At 56.6% G+C, this 12,745-nt stretch overlaps 1 protein-coding gene across 3 annotated transcripts in view; it reads left to right on the top strand.

Moving 5' to 3' along the window:
- The first annotated feature begins 454 nt into the window (after positions 1-454).
- Positions 455-12,745, top strand: part of MIDEAS (mitotic deacetylase associated SANT domain protein) — a 68,502-nt gene continuing 56,211 nt past the window's right edge. The window contains exon 1 of one of the 3 annotated variants that reach the window (XM_051826009.2): positions 455-639. The gene's annotated coding sequence lies outside the window, so the exon portion shown is untranslated. The remainder of the gene's footprint in view (positions 640-12,745) is intronic. The other 2 variants (XM_070065254.1, XM_051826005.2) reach the window with 2 other exon arrangements.

Raw genomic sequence — 12,745 nt, 5'->3', positions numbered from 1 at the left:
CCCCCGAAGCGCGGTGCGCGGTAGGCGCCCTGCGCCCTCAGTCCCTGGGGAGCCTGTGCAGGGGAGGCAGGGGCTGGAGACCCGCGTGTGAAGGCCCTGTTCTGGCAGGAGCCCGGAAAACTCGGCAGGAACCGCGTCCTCACGGGATTTCTGGCCCCAATACCAAACAACAACTTTTTTTCTTCTCTCTCCCCCCACCCCTTTGTGTGTGCTTTTCCTGGAACTCTGGCTGCCCTGGGCTCCCCCGAGCTAAGCCCCCGGGGCTCCTAACACCACCTTCCGGACCCGCCGGAGAGCAGGGCTCAGCGCGGCGCCTCCGACCGACCGCACTTCCCCACCGGCGCGGGGGTGCAGCCCGGTCGCGGGCTCCCGCAGCGGAGGGCGCGGCCAGCCCAGAGCCGGCGCCGGGGGCCCTGGGCGCGGAGCCGGGGGCGCGGGCGCGGGCGCGGGCGGGGCGGGCGGCTGCAGGGCCCCGCGCGCCGCCGCGCGAGCTGCTGGGTCACAGCCGGGCCGCGCCGCCCGCTCGGCTAGGAAGTGACGACTGAGCCGTCCCGACAGCAACAAAGTTTGAGCCTGCGGGCCGCGCTCTGCTGCGCCCCGCGGCCCTCCGAGCCACCCCACCGCGGATCCAGCGCACAGGTGAGCCACGAGCTCTGCGCCCCTCGTCGCGCCGCCGGGGTCTCGGGCTTGGCCGTGCGGGTGGGGGATGTGGCGGGCCGGGCCGGGCCGGGCGCTGCAGGGGAGTCGCGCGGCGGCGCGGGTCGGGGGCCGCCGGCTGCGCCCCTGTGTCGCCGCTGGTCCTACCGCGGGACCTAAAGCAGCCCAGGGGCTGCAGCAGGGCTCGCTCCGGGCGCGGCTTGCGAGGGGAGCGGTGCGGGGAAGGGGCTTCCCGGGGCCTAGGTCTGGAGCGATTCTCGGCGCCGTGCCCCGCTCCCCGCAGGCTGGACGCAGCCGCCCCCCGGCCCCCGCCTGGTGCTTCCTCTCCGCAGCCCTCCGCGAGCTCGCGGGAAGGAAGTTGAAGGAACTTTCCCCCCACTTTTATTTGCTCGGCCCTCCTGTGTCGCGGAGCGGAGCAACTCAGAAGTTTGGGAAAAACAACCCGAGGCGCTTCGAGAAAACAGAACCCTAGCCGCCCTCGCACGCCCACCGCTTAACCCCCTCCAAGCCCCCTCCACCCGGCCCCCTCCCCCACCCCGGCCCGGAGCCGACCGTAATGGCTAAGGCCTAACACTTTGCAATGTAGCCATAAAAACTGTCAGCGCGCCCACGTACAGATGGGAGTGTTTTCTATATAAAACTCGGAGAGCCGCTTGCACCGGACTCCGTGGCATCGCGTGCGTGCGTACGTGTGTGTGTGTGTGTGTGTTTCCTAAAACTGTGGGGCTGCAGGGCTGTGCCGGGTAGTTCCCGCCGCCCTGGGGGAGCCTCGTGGCGCAGCTGGGAAGTTCGTGACATCCCTGCAGAGCGAGCCCGGGCTGGCGGGCCGCGCGCCCTGGCCTGGACGCCGCGGTGGCGGCGGCGACTGCCCAGCCACGTCGGTGTGCGCTGGAATTGTGCGTCGGAGCCTGGAGACTCCGGGATGGGCTGTCTGGAGGCAGAATGGTGCAGTTGCTAGCAGCAGCTTCCTGCCGGCCTGTAATTACGGCGTGATTGCACAGTCGGGCATTGTTGGCGTGGATGTTTATACACAGGCTGTTGTGCAAGACGTTAGTGGTGGCGAACGAAACGCAGCTTTGCGTTGCCAATGTCCAGGACAGATCTGGGCCCAGGCTGCAGGCTCCAAGTTCTCTATGCCTTCTTAGCGAGGTGTTTGATTTCCTTGCTTCTGTCCTCCACCTTTGACAGCCTGCTGAACGCCTCCGGACGGCAGGATCCCACCACTCTTTCCTACCTTGGGTAGCGTGAACACTGACCCAGGAACTGTACCCTTATTTGTGTCCGGAGAAAAACGTGGGGTGACGTCAGCAGGAAAAGGAGCTAGGAGATGGGTGTTACCCTCCCTCAACCGGAAAGCTGTGTGAATGAGCAAAAATGCAGGGGTGTCTGCAACGGGGCCTCCTAAAGAGAGCTCGCAGACCCTGTGGGACCGAGCTGGCCGGCTAAACTTCAACCCTTGAAGTTATCATCTGCAGAAACTCCGTGGGCGGGTCCTAACTCCGTGTATTCTTGGCTGCGGCTTTGAGACTCTGTGACGGTGTCTGGGGCAGGGGCAAGGCTGGCGAGGAAGTGACTCATGGACATTTTCTCCAGAGGAGCCCCTGGGCCAGCTTCCTGAGCAAGGCGTGCAGCATGGCCAGTGCTGTGGGCCCTCACGTGCCCTGCAGGAAGGGAGCCCAGCTCTTCCTGAGGGCTTCCTGGGCAGCTGCCTGTGGTAGAGGGGTTTACAACTCAATTGGGAAGTGCGAGCGGGGCTTGCGCAGGGCCATCCTCCCCACGTCCCCCACGCTCAGTGTGCTCTCGCCCTGTCCTAGGCAGACAAACTCGCAGGGCAGCGCTCGGCCCTGCCAGGTAGCTTGGTGACCCAGTGGCACCGCCCTACAGCTGTGCACAGGCAGCCTGTGTGCTCAGAGCGGCAGGCACGCCGGGGCTCCTCCATGCCTGCCCTGCTCTCCAACCACACACCCAGGCTTCATCTGGGTGGCAGACGCTGTTTTGCAGCCCTGTGCCAGCTGCTTGTTACTGACACAGCGACCATTTATCAGATCCCAACATTAAGGCACAGTACCTAGCAGGTACCCATGCGTCTCCAAAGACTCGTGGACAAGCATACGATGAGGACAGTCGGGAGCGAGGTTGAGGACAGAAGCACCCGGGCAGTAGGGGTCAGCACAGCTTGCACAGCCCCCTGCCTTGAGGACATTCGGGTCATTACTGAACTTGACCCTCAAGGCCCTGGCTAGCTGCTTCACCTGGCCAGGACTGCTTGAGCAAGGGCCTTCTGGAGCCCGCACTAGTGTTGAGTGGCAGGAGAGGGGTGCGTCGTCTTCTATGCCCAAAGCAAAGGGAGCTATGAGTTGCAATCCTTTTTGTCCACATAGAGCTTACAGAGTCTGAAGGTGCCCAGAGACCGCTGGCGCGTGGCTGGGAGAGCGATGAGGAGCGGCCCCTTGCCAAAGCCGGGGAAGGAAGCAAGCCGAGCTCCTGTGGAGTTAGGGAGCAGTCACCACCCGCATCTTCAGTTCAGCCTGGCAGATGGCTACGTGCACTCGGGCCCTTTCCCTGGCTGGCAAGGCTGAGCCTCTGCACTCCGAGCTTGCCCTGCAGTCCAGTTGAAGACCAGAGGCTTCATCCTGACTTCCTCGCCCACCTTGGGCAAAGGCTGATTGATGGCTGGTAGCTGCCGCCCAGTGCCTCCCCCCCCCCACCCCATGCACAATTAGGAGCAATGCTGAAAAAGCTGAGGCAGAACGTGACAGGTCATAGAAAATCGTTTTATTGTTCTAAGAGGAACAGACAGCTGTAGGTAAGTCAGGAGCTCAGCAGGTGCCCCCCCAGAGGGCCAGAGAAGAGGCCTGGAGCGGGTGGTGGTGGGGATTAGGATGGCCTTTTGTGCAGCCCAGGCCTGATATCTCTATTCTCTTCATCTGCCTCCTCGTGGCTGCCTCACTCCCCAGCCTGCAACTCAGTGATCTGACGTCACAACTCAACTCCAAAGAAGGAAGCAGAATATCCCCAGCTTGCTAAAGAGGGCGTCCCGGCGTGCAGGAAGGCGCTGCAGGCTTCCAGACGCCATGGCTGGTGGTTCTGTCCGCCCCACGGGAGTGTGCGTCTGTGAAACGTACCCCGCCCCCTCCGTGTCTCTTCTCACTGAAGCATCTCTTTGTGAGATGCTTAAACCTTCCTTTTCCTCGCCTGCATGACACGGGGCAAGTGCAGCACGACTTTCTGTCTCAAGTGGCTCTTGAAATACACACAGGGCTTTGAATAAGCCTCAGATAAAGGGCTGCTCTGTAATCTCACTTTAAATGCCTGTTTGCAAGGGTCACCCTCCTGCTCAGCAACCTTCAGTGGCTCCCTACTGTCTGCAGGGTGAGGATCAGCGTCTAGGCTGGTCGTCAGGGCCTTCCCCACAGGGGTCTGGCCTCTGCTGCTCGCCTGCCCTGGTCCTCAGCCCTGACCCAGTGACCTGTTCTGTGTGTTTGGCCAAACCACAGGTGGCAGGTAGTCCTGCCTCCCATGCTTCCCTGGAGGCCTGGAATGCCTCCGTCACCCTCCCTTCTGCGTGGCTTCGTCTTGCTCCCCTCCAGCTCTCTCCATGGTCCCTTCCTCTTGAATTTCCTCTTGCCTACCCTGTGGGCCTCCCCAGGGGACTCCAGCAACATCCACTGGTGCCCTGTATTGAGAAAACCTCCTTTGGGCCATGGCCTCCATAACACCCTTTGTTCAGCTCCTAAAGTGTGCCCTTGGTGGGGGAAAAGTACTAGTATCACTTTTCAACTAAACTGGAAGCCTCTATTTGGCATATCTTTGTATTCATAGGAGCAGTGCTCTGCTCATAGCCAATCCCAGGAAATGCTTGATGATGGTGGTGGTGGTGGTGGTGGTGGTGATGATGATGATGATACAAGTGGCAGTAGCCAGGCCGGCGCCACGGCTCACTAGGCTAATCCTCCGCCTTGTGGCACCGGCACCCCGGGTTCTAGTCCCGGTCGGGGCGCCGGATCCTGTCCCGGTTGCCCCTCTTCCAGGCCAGCTCTCTGCTGTGGCCCGGGAGTGCAGTGGAGGATGGCCCAAGTGCTTGGGCCCTGCACCCCATGGGAGACCAGGATAAGTACCTGGCTCCTGCCATCGGATCAGCGCGGTGCGCCTGCCGCAGCCCTCCGGCCGCGGCGGCCATTGGAGGGTGAACCAACGGCAAAGGAAGACCTTTCTCTCTGTCTCTCTCTCTCTCTCACTGTCCACTCTGCCTGTCAAAAAACAAAAACAAAACAAAATAAAACAAACAAAAAAAAACAAGTGGCAGTAGCCACCGTATTTTGTCCACTTGTGCATAGACACACACGGACACCGGGCGCCAAGGACCATCTGAACGTTCTACCCGAGCCGCTCTGTCTCCTCGGACCCGCTAGCCTCTCTCGGGCTCCTCCCTGCTTTGCACCTCATTGTTTTGCTCCATTTCCCAGCACCTCTTTCCCCGGGGGTCTGCCTGGCTCCTTCTTGACCTGATGTGAACCCCATTGACCTGTCCCACGAAGCCTCAGTTTTGAAGGAAGAGGACTTATTGTCTGTGTTGGCCTGGCCTTCTGAAGGACCAGGTGGGGAAAGGAGGTAGGACCAGCCTCAGACAGGACTTGCGAGGAGCCTGGTTTGTTTTGCCCAAACAGGTGAAACTGTGGAACTGAGGCTGGGTAGATCCTTGCAGTGAGCTGGATGAGGGTTCTGTTGCCTCCACCCAGTTCTCATGCTGCTGCTGCTGCTTCTTTTTTAATTTTTTTTTTAAGATTTATTTTATTTATTTTGAAGGACAGAGTTACAGAAAGGTAGAGACAGAGGGAAAGGTCTTCCATCCACTGGTTCACTCCCCAGATGGCCGCAACTGCCAGAGCTGCGCCGATCCGAAGCCAGGAGCCAGGAGTTTCCTCTGGGTCCCCCACATGGGTGCAGGGGCCCAAGGACTTGGGCCGTCCTCCACTGCTATCCCAGGCCATAGCAGAGAGCTGGATCTGAAGAGGAGCAGCCGGGACTAGAACCGGCGCCCATATGGGATGCCAGCGCTTCAAACCAGGGCCTTAACCCACTGCGCCACAGCACCGGCCCTGAGTTCTCATGCTTCTTAGTCACAGCATGGCCTTGTAATGTGTGTTCTTTCTTTTTAAATCAAGATGATATTCACCCACCATAGAGTCTGCCCTGCAAGCTGCATTCTTGCTCTGCACCTGTGTCTTTCACTTAGCGACATCTTGGAGATCATTCTCTCTCAGTACTTGTAAATTGGCACCGTTTTTCCCGGTGGTTTAATTCTGTTCCACTACATGAAAATCTCAATTTATTTTAGTCTCCTTTTGAATAGCATTTAGGTTATTCATAGTTTCTGTGACTATACATGATGCTACAGTTAATATGTTGAATTCACTTTTTTTTTTTTTAAGATTTATTTATTTGCAAAGCAGCATTGACGGGGCGGGGGTGGGGGTGGGGGAGAGAGATCTTCCATCTGCTAGTTCACTTCCCGAATGACTGTCACAGCCGGAGCTGGGCAGGTCTGAAGCCAGGAGCCAGGAGCTTCATCCGGGGCTCCCATGTGTGTGCAGGGCCCAAGGACTTGGACCATCTTCCACTGCTTTCCTAGGCCATTAACAGTGAGCTGAATCAGAAGTGGAGCAGCTGGGACTGAAACTGGCACCTATATGGGATTCAGGCGTTGCGGGCTGTTGCTTTATCTGCTACGCCACAATGCCGGCCCTTGAATTCACTTTTAATTAAAAATTCTTTATGCATATACAAGGGAAATTAGGATTCACATAGAAAACTTTCTGAAATGTTATGTATTAGCTGAATTAAATAAGTTGTATTTTATTTTTTTTAAAGATTTATTTATTTCTTTGAAAGGCAGAGTTACAGAGACAGAGAGATCTTCCGTCTGCTAGTTCACTCCCCAAATGGCTGCAACAGCATGAGCTTGGCTGATCTGAAGCCAGGAGCTTCCTCTGGGTCTCCCATGTGGCTGCAGGGACCCAAGGACCTGGGCCATCTTCCACTGCTTTCCCAGGCCATAGCAGAGAGCTGGATTGGAAGTGGAGTAGCTGGGGTGTGAACCGGTGCCTGTATGGGCTGCTGGCACTGCAGGCAGCGGATTTACGTGGTACGCCACAGCACTGGCCCCAATAGGTTGTATTTTCTAGGCTCTGCTGTTTCACAGAGACTTCTGGTGCGGGGTAGGATGTTAGATCTGTCGTTGTCTAGCCTAGGGTTTTCGGTAGGTGCACTTACTGCCCCAGCTTTACGGCGTCCTGTGAGCCTGTGTGGAAGGATTTCAGGCAAGGAAGGAAAACCGCGCTACCTCTGTCACTTCAGCTGCGGCTCAGAGACAGGGTCACTTGCCTCACCGCTGTTGAGTGAAGAGTCAGGGCACAAACCCGCATTGCTTTTCCACCGCCCCCTGCAGTGACCGCATAGTCATCACAGTCATCGGTCCCAGCACGGCTGTTTGTAAACCTCAGTTCCCTTCAAGACTGTATACAAAGATTGAAAAGAGAGAGAGAGAGACAAAGAAAAACCTCGAGCTAAGCCACTGCTTGGGAAACCTTATTGCAGTTCCTGGTTCAGGTCTCCGCTCTGCTTCCAGTTCCAGCTGCCTGCAGTGCGCGCCCTGAGAGGCAGCGGATGGCGACTCAGGTCCTTGAGGCCCCATGTTGGGGACCCAGATGGAGTTCCGGACCCCTGATTCTGTCCTAGATCAGCCCTGGCTGTTGCGGGCATTTGGGAAGTGAGCCAACAAATGGAAGACCTGTCTCTGTCTGTCTGTCTGCCTTTCAAATGAATACTTTCTATTTTTAAAGGGAAAAAGAAAAAGCAGACAAAAATAAAGCAAAAAACACAACCCCAAAACTGGGCGAGGAGAGGAAGTGTTGCAGAGGAGAGAGGATGTGTATTTAGTAGATCTCTTCCCCTTCCACTCCCTCCTGGCAGTGCTTTTTGATCTTATTTGCTGTCAGCCTCTTGAGTCCCCAAAGCCTTCTAACCGGACCTGGTTGGCAACGTGGTTACTTCGTTTGTTTAAGTGTGCAGAACATGGGTTGATCAGAAGACAGGAACCACTTCCGCTTCCCCATCCAGTTCCCAGGAGACACAGGAGAAGGCCCAGGAGCACAGACGTGACACCTCTTGGGCAGCTGGAATATGTGGAGCCAGCTGCCGCCACGGGGCTTTATGGGACAGCCGCCCTGCTCGCAGCACAGGGTGAGGCCAGGGAGGGTGCAGAACGCGTCCTGTATGCTGCTTCCCCCCGAGGAGGCGGGCAGCCCAGCTGCTGGTCTCCCTGGCCCCATCTGCCACGAAGAGCTGACTGCAGGGGGATCTGTCCAGGGAGGATGGAATTTGCTAGAGTAGAATTTTCTGGGGCTCAGACTCTAAAGCGAGTGTGTAAGGTGCAATTAAGATGATTTTGGAAGTCCTTTAGCAGGTACCAGGTAGGCGCCGGGCACCCTGGCTTGGACAGGTAGGTCCCCCCGGCTCCAGAGGGCACAGCGTCCAAGGGGGGAGCACCAGGTGAAGTGGGAGCTGTGTGTGTGGAAGCCGCAGCCTCACTCAGCGTGCACAGCGAGGTCCCGCAGGCAGCAGGCTCAGGGCTCCCCTCTGAATAGAACTGCAGGTTATTTTTTCTTGTTCTATTCTGTTCTGGTTTTTTTTTTTTTTCCTTTCCCCCTCCCTCCTTTCCCTCCTTTCCCTCCTCTCCTCTCTCCCTCCCTCCCTCTCTGCCTCTCTTCTGCTAAGCTTGACCATTTGAATTGTCATATGTTACCAATACACACTAAGAGATCCCCCGTCATGTGCTTCATGGGAAGGGTGCTGTGAGTTAGGAAATAACCGCATGAGGTTGTGCAAGGTTGAGTGGCTGGCCAGGGTGTCACGGAGAGGCGGCTCGTGGCCTAAGTTTTGAACTGCAGTTGTGTCACTCAAGGGTGCAGAGGGAAGCTTAGGCTTGGTGTGGGCCTGGAAGAGGGCAGTGCCCATATGTGTGGTGGACACTTGGCCCTAAGGCCCTTGTCCTCTCCTCTCCTCACTCCTTATTGCAGGCGGCTGCAGGGAATCTCCCAGCCTGAATCTGTGTCTGTTTCCCTTGTGGCTTCCCACAGCTTGTGCTCAGGCAACTTGGAAGCCAGTAGCCACTTGTGGACCCCCCACTTCCACCTGCACTAAAAGGGGTAGAAAGGCTCAGGATTTTTGCAACCATTTTTTTTTAAAGACTTATTTATTTATTTGAAAGAGTTAGAGAGAGAGAGAGGGAGAGAGAGAGAGATTGATCTTCCACCTGCTGATTCATTCCCCAAATGGTTGTAACAGCCTGGGCTGGGCCAGGCCAAAGCCAGGAGCCAGAAGCTTCATCTGGGTCTCCCACGTGGATGCCAGGAGCCCAAACGCTTGGGCCGTCCTCCGATGCTTTTTCCAGGTCATTAGCAGGGAGCTGGATCAGAAGTGAAGCAGCCTGAACACAAACTGGTGCCCACATGGGACACTGGTGTTGCAGGTGGAGGCTTAACCTGCTATGCCACAATGCCGGCCTCTCTGCTGCCGTCTTTTGAAGGAGGCTGTGTCACCTTACCCAGGTGGCATGTGGGATTTACTTCCTCCATCATGGCTACAGCTGCAGCAGTGGTCACCTGGCCCTCTCTCGTGGTGTGGGAGGTGCTGTCACTCACTCATGCCACATGCATTTGTTAAGCTCGGGGCCTGGCTCTGCTTGGGACTGAGGGTGCGAAGATGAAGAAGCGTCAGGCTCTTGTGCTCTGCAAGGAAGACAGGCACACAAGCCAAGAGCAGTTAAGTGCTACAAAGGTCGGTGTGAAAGTGTAGAGGAGGGACCGGCCGCTCTGCCGGGGCCAGGGGAGAGAAGACTCGGGGAAGATCTAGAGTGGCCCCTGTGCCTTGCATGGTCCCGGCCTTGGACGCTGTGGGATGAATGAAGGTGAGAGAAACCCCGAGAGACACAGGCAGCAGCCCGGGCGAGGCCTGGGGGCTGCACAATGTGGTGTGCTCTGGGAACTGCAAGTGCGGTGGCCCTGTGGGTGCCACCAGGCAGGCACTGGCAGAGCTCAGGCCCTAGGGCAGCCGCTCCTGTCACCCAAGAGGATGATTTTGGTTTTGTTTATTTTTTATTTGAGAGGGAGAGAAAGAGAGCTTGCATCTGCTGGTTCACTCTCCCCAGATGAATGCAAGCGCTGTGGCTGGGCTGGGAGCAAAGCCGGGAACCGGGAACTTGGTCCACGTCTCCCATGTGGGAGACCCATCCGTGGAGCCATGATGTAGTCTTCATTAGGATGCTAGAGTCAGGAGCCAGAGTGGGGGATCGAACCCAGGTACTCTGACGTGGGATGCAGTGTCTTAACCACCAGGCCAAACATCTGCCCTAGCTAAGAGGGTTGTCTCCTGAAGACAGTAGGGAACCACTGAAGACTAGAATGTGTGTGTGTGTGTGAGAGAGAGAGAGAGAAAGAGAGACAGACAGTATCACGATTCCTTTGTTCGTTCGTTCGTTCGTTCCTTCCTTCCTCCCTTCCTTCTTTCCTCCTTTGCTAAGATTAATTTGTTCATTCAAAAGGCAGAGTGACAGAGAGATAGAGAGGGAGAGAGAGAACTTTCATGTGCTGGTTCAGTCCCCAGATGGCTGTAACGGCTGGGGCTGGTCAAGGCCGAAGCCAGTAGCCCAGCTCTCCACCCGAGTGTCCCCCATGGAGGGCCCAAGCACGTGGGCCATCTTCTGCTGCTTCCCCAGGTGCGTTAGCAGGGAGCTGATTCGGAAGCAGAGCAGCTGAGACTTGTGGCTTGCCTTGCTGTGCTGCAAAGAGACCAGTGAGGAGGCCCATGCAGTGGCTGGGGCGGATGAAGCAAGTCTGAGCCAGAGAAGTTTCTTTTTGGGGGAGGGGGAGGAAGGGAGACGCTTGGTGTCAGGGTGGGGGCAGGGCTGACGGGCATGGAGGTCCAACCCAAAGTGTAGTACAACCTGGAGGCTGGGGTTGGGGTGCCTCTGGGACATCTGAGGAAGATGTCCAGTGGGCAGCTAGACTTCAGGCTGGGCAGGAGATCCCCACGTGGTGGCAGGGGGCTGTGGTCGCCTACCCCAGACAACTGCCATGAACGCTAACCTCTAACCCAGCCGCCTCAAGCAAATCTCCTGCAAGTGAAAACCGCTGCAGCCTCAAGACAGAGGGAGACAGACTGGATTACTTCCTGTTAACCCCTGTGTCCGTCAGACGCTGCGGGGCCGGATGTGGGGATCGCCGGCATCACCGGCAATTGGAGCTCAGGACGCCGACGACATCCCCGACGGAGAACACAGAGGAGCGAGGGGCTCAGCATTGAAGGGGCGCAGTTAACAGGCAGCAGGGAGACTGAGGAGGATCCAGTGGTGAGAAAGGCCGGAAAGCGGAGGAGGACGTGTCCCCAAAGCTGCGGGAGGAGCGAGCTTTGTCCTTGATCGAAACGGGTGCTGTGCTTTTGTGCAGCATGCGGCACATGGGAAGGTCTCCGTAAATGTTAAATCAATTTGAAATTGACCAACTGTAAGGGCTGGTATTGTGGCCTAGCGGGTAGAGCTGCTGCTTATGACACTGGAATCCCATATGGGCACCAGTTCGAGTCCTGACTGCTCTACTTTGGATCCAGCTCCTTGCTAATGGCCTGGGAAAACAGCAGAAGGTGACCCAAGTGTTTGGGCCCCTGAACCTGTGTGGGAGACCTGGATGAAGCTCCTGGCTTCAGCCTGGCCCATTGCTGGTCATTGCAGCCATCTGGGGGAGCAGACCAGTGGATGGAAGATCTCTCTCTCTCTCTGTAACTCTGACTTTCAAAATCAATAAATAAATCTTTTTTAAAAAATGGAAATTGACCAATTGATTAATAAAGAAGTCAAGAAAGATAGCCTTGAAAAACACTTACTGATTTAGAAATTGGAAGGCTTCTGGGGGCTTTGCTAGAGGGGCTTCTCATTGGATGTTGCCTTCCTGTGAAACAGGCAGGGTGGGGAACACCTGCCCCGGGTCACAGTGGCACCTGCGGGTCCTAGAACCAGAGCTCCCTGACTCCCAGTCTACCTTTCCCTGGGCGGGTGGGGAGATAGGGAGGAGTCCAAGGCAACAGGACACCTCTGGTTTCTGATATTAATTTCCCAAACCAGGGCATTGGGGCTGATCCAGGGCTAGCTTGTTATTTCCAGCATTTATGGCATTTGCCATTATTTTTTTTTTTAAGAGTTATTTATTTATTTAAAATCAAAGTTACACAGAGAGAAGAGGCAGAGAGAAAGAGAGAGAAAGAGAGAAATTTTCCATCTGCTGGTTCACTTTCCAATTGGCTGCGATGGCTGGAGCCACGCCGATCCGAAACCACGAGCCAGGAGCATCTTCTGGGTCTCCCACACAGGTGCAGGGGCCCAAGCACTTGGGCCATCATCTGCTGCTTTCCCAGGCCATAGCAGAGAGCTGGATTGGAAGTGGAGCAGCCGGGACTTGAACTGGTGCCCATATGGGATGCTGGTGCTGCAGGCGGCGGCCTTACCCGCTATGCCACAGCGCTGGTCCCCCTTATTTGTTATTACTGGGAGGCAGTGGTCCTCTCGGGTGGTGTGGGAATTTTAGCCCCTTTCACAAAAGGAGAAATGAAGCCTTGAGCTCAGGGTTGTCTCGAGGGCAACAGGATTTTGTGTGCAGGTAGAAGGAAGAGCTGGGTTTTAGGATTCTGTGTGCAGGTAGAAGGAGGAGGTCTGGGTCTTAGGCCTGCAATTAGTAGAAACTGATTCTGACCGACGTGAAAGCATTTGTTGGAAGGATATCAGTGCATGCCTTGGAGAATGAGACTCGGAAATCGATCAGGACTCCTGGGGAGCTGGGTGGCCTGAACCTCCGCCAGAGTGACATCACTGCTGGCTTGGCATTGCTGCTGTGGAGCTGCCACTGCCTCCAGGCTGAGTTCTGAGCTCTGCCTGCTGTTTTATGTCCTTTGCTCCTGAGGCATAGCCCGGGCCAGCACCTGCGTGGCCCAGTTGGGTCGGCACTCATGTTCTTGCTGTCGGGGTTCTGAAGAACAAGTC

The sequence above is a fragment of the Oryctolagus cuniculus genome, chromosome 20, assembly GCF_964237555.1.
Source record: "Oryctolagus cuniculus chromosome 20, mOryCun1.1, whole genome shotgun sequence".
NCBI classification, from domain to species: Eukaryota; Metazoa; Chordata; class Mammalia; order Lagomorpha; family Leporidae; genus Oryctolagus; species Oryctolagus cuniculus.
This window is presented reverse-complemented; position numbering and strand designations above follow the sequence as displayed.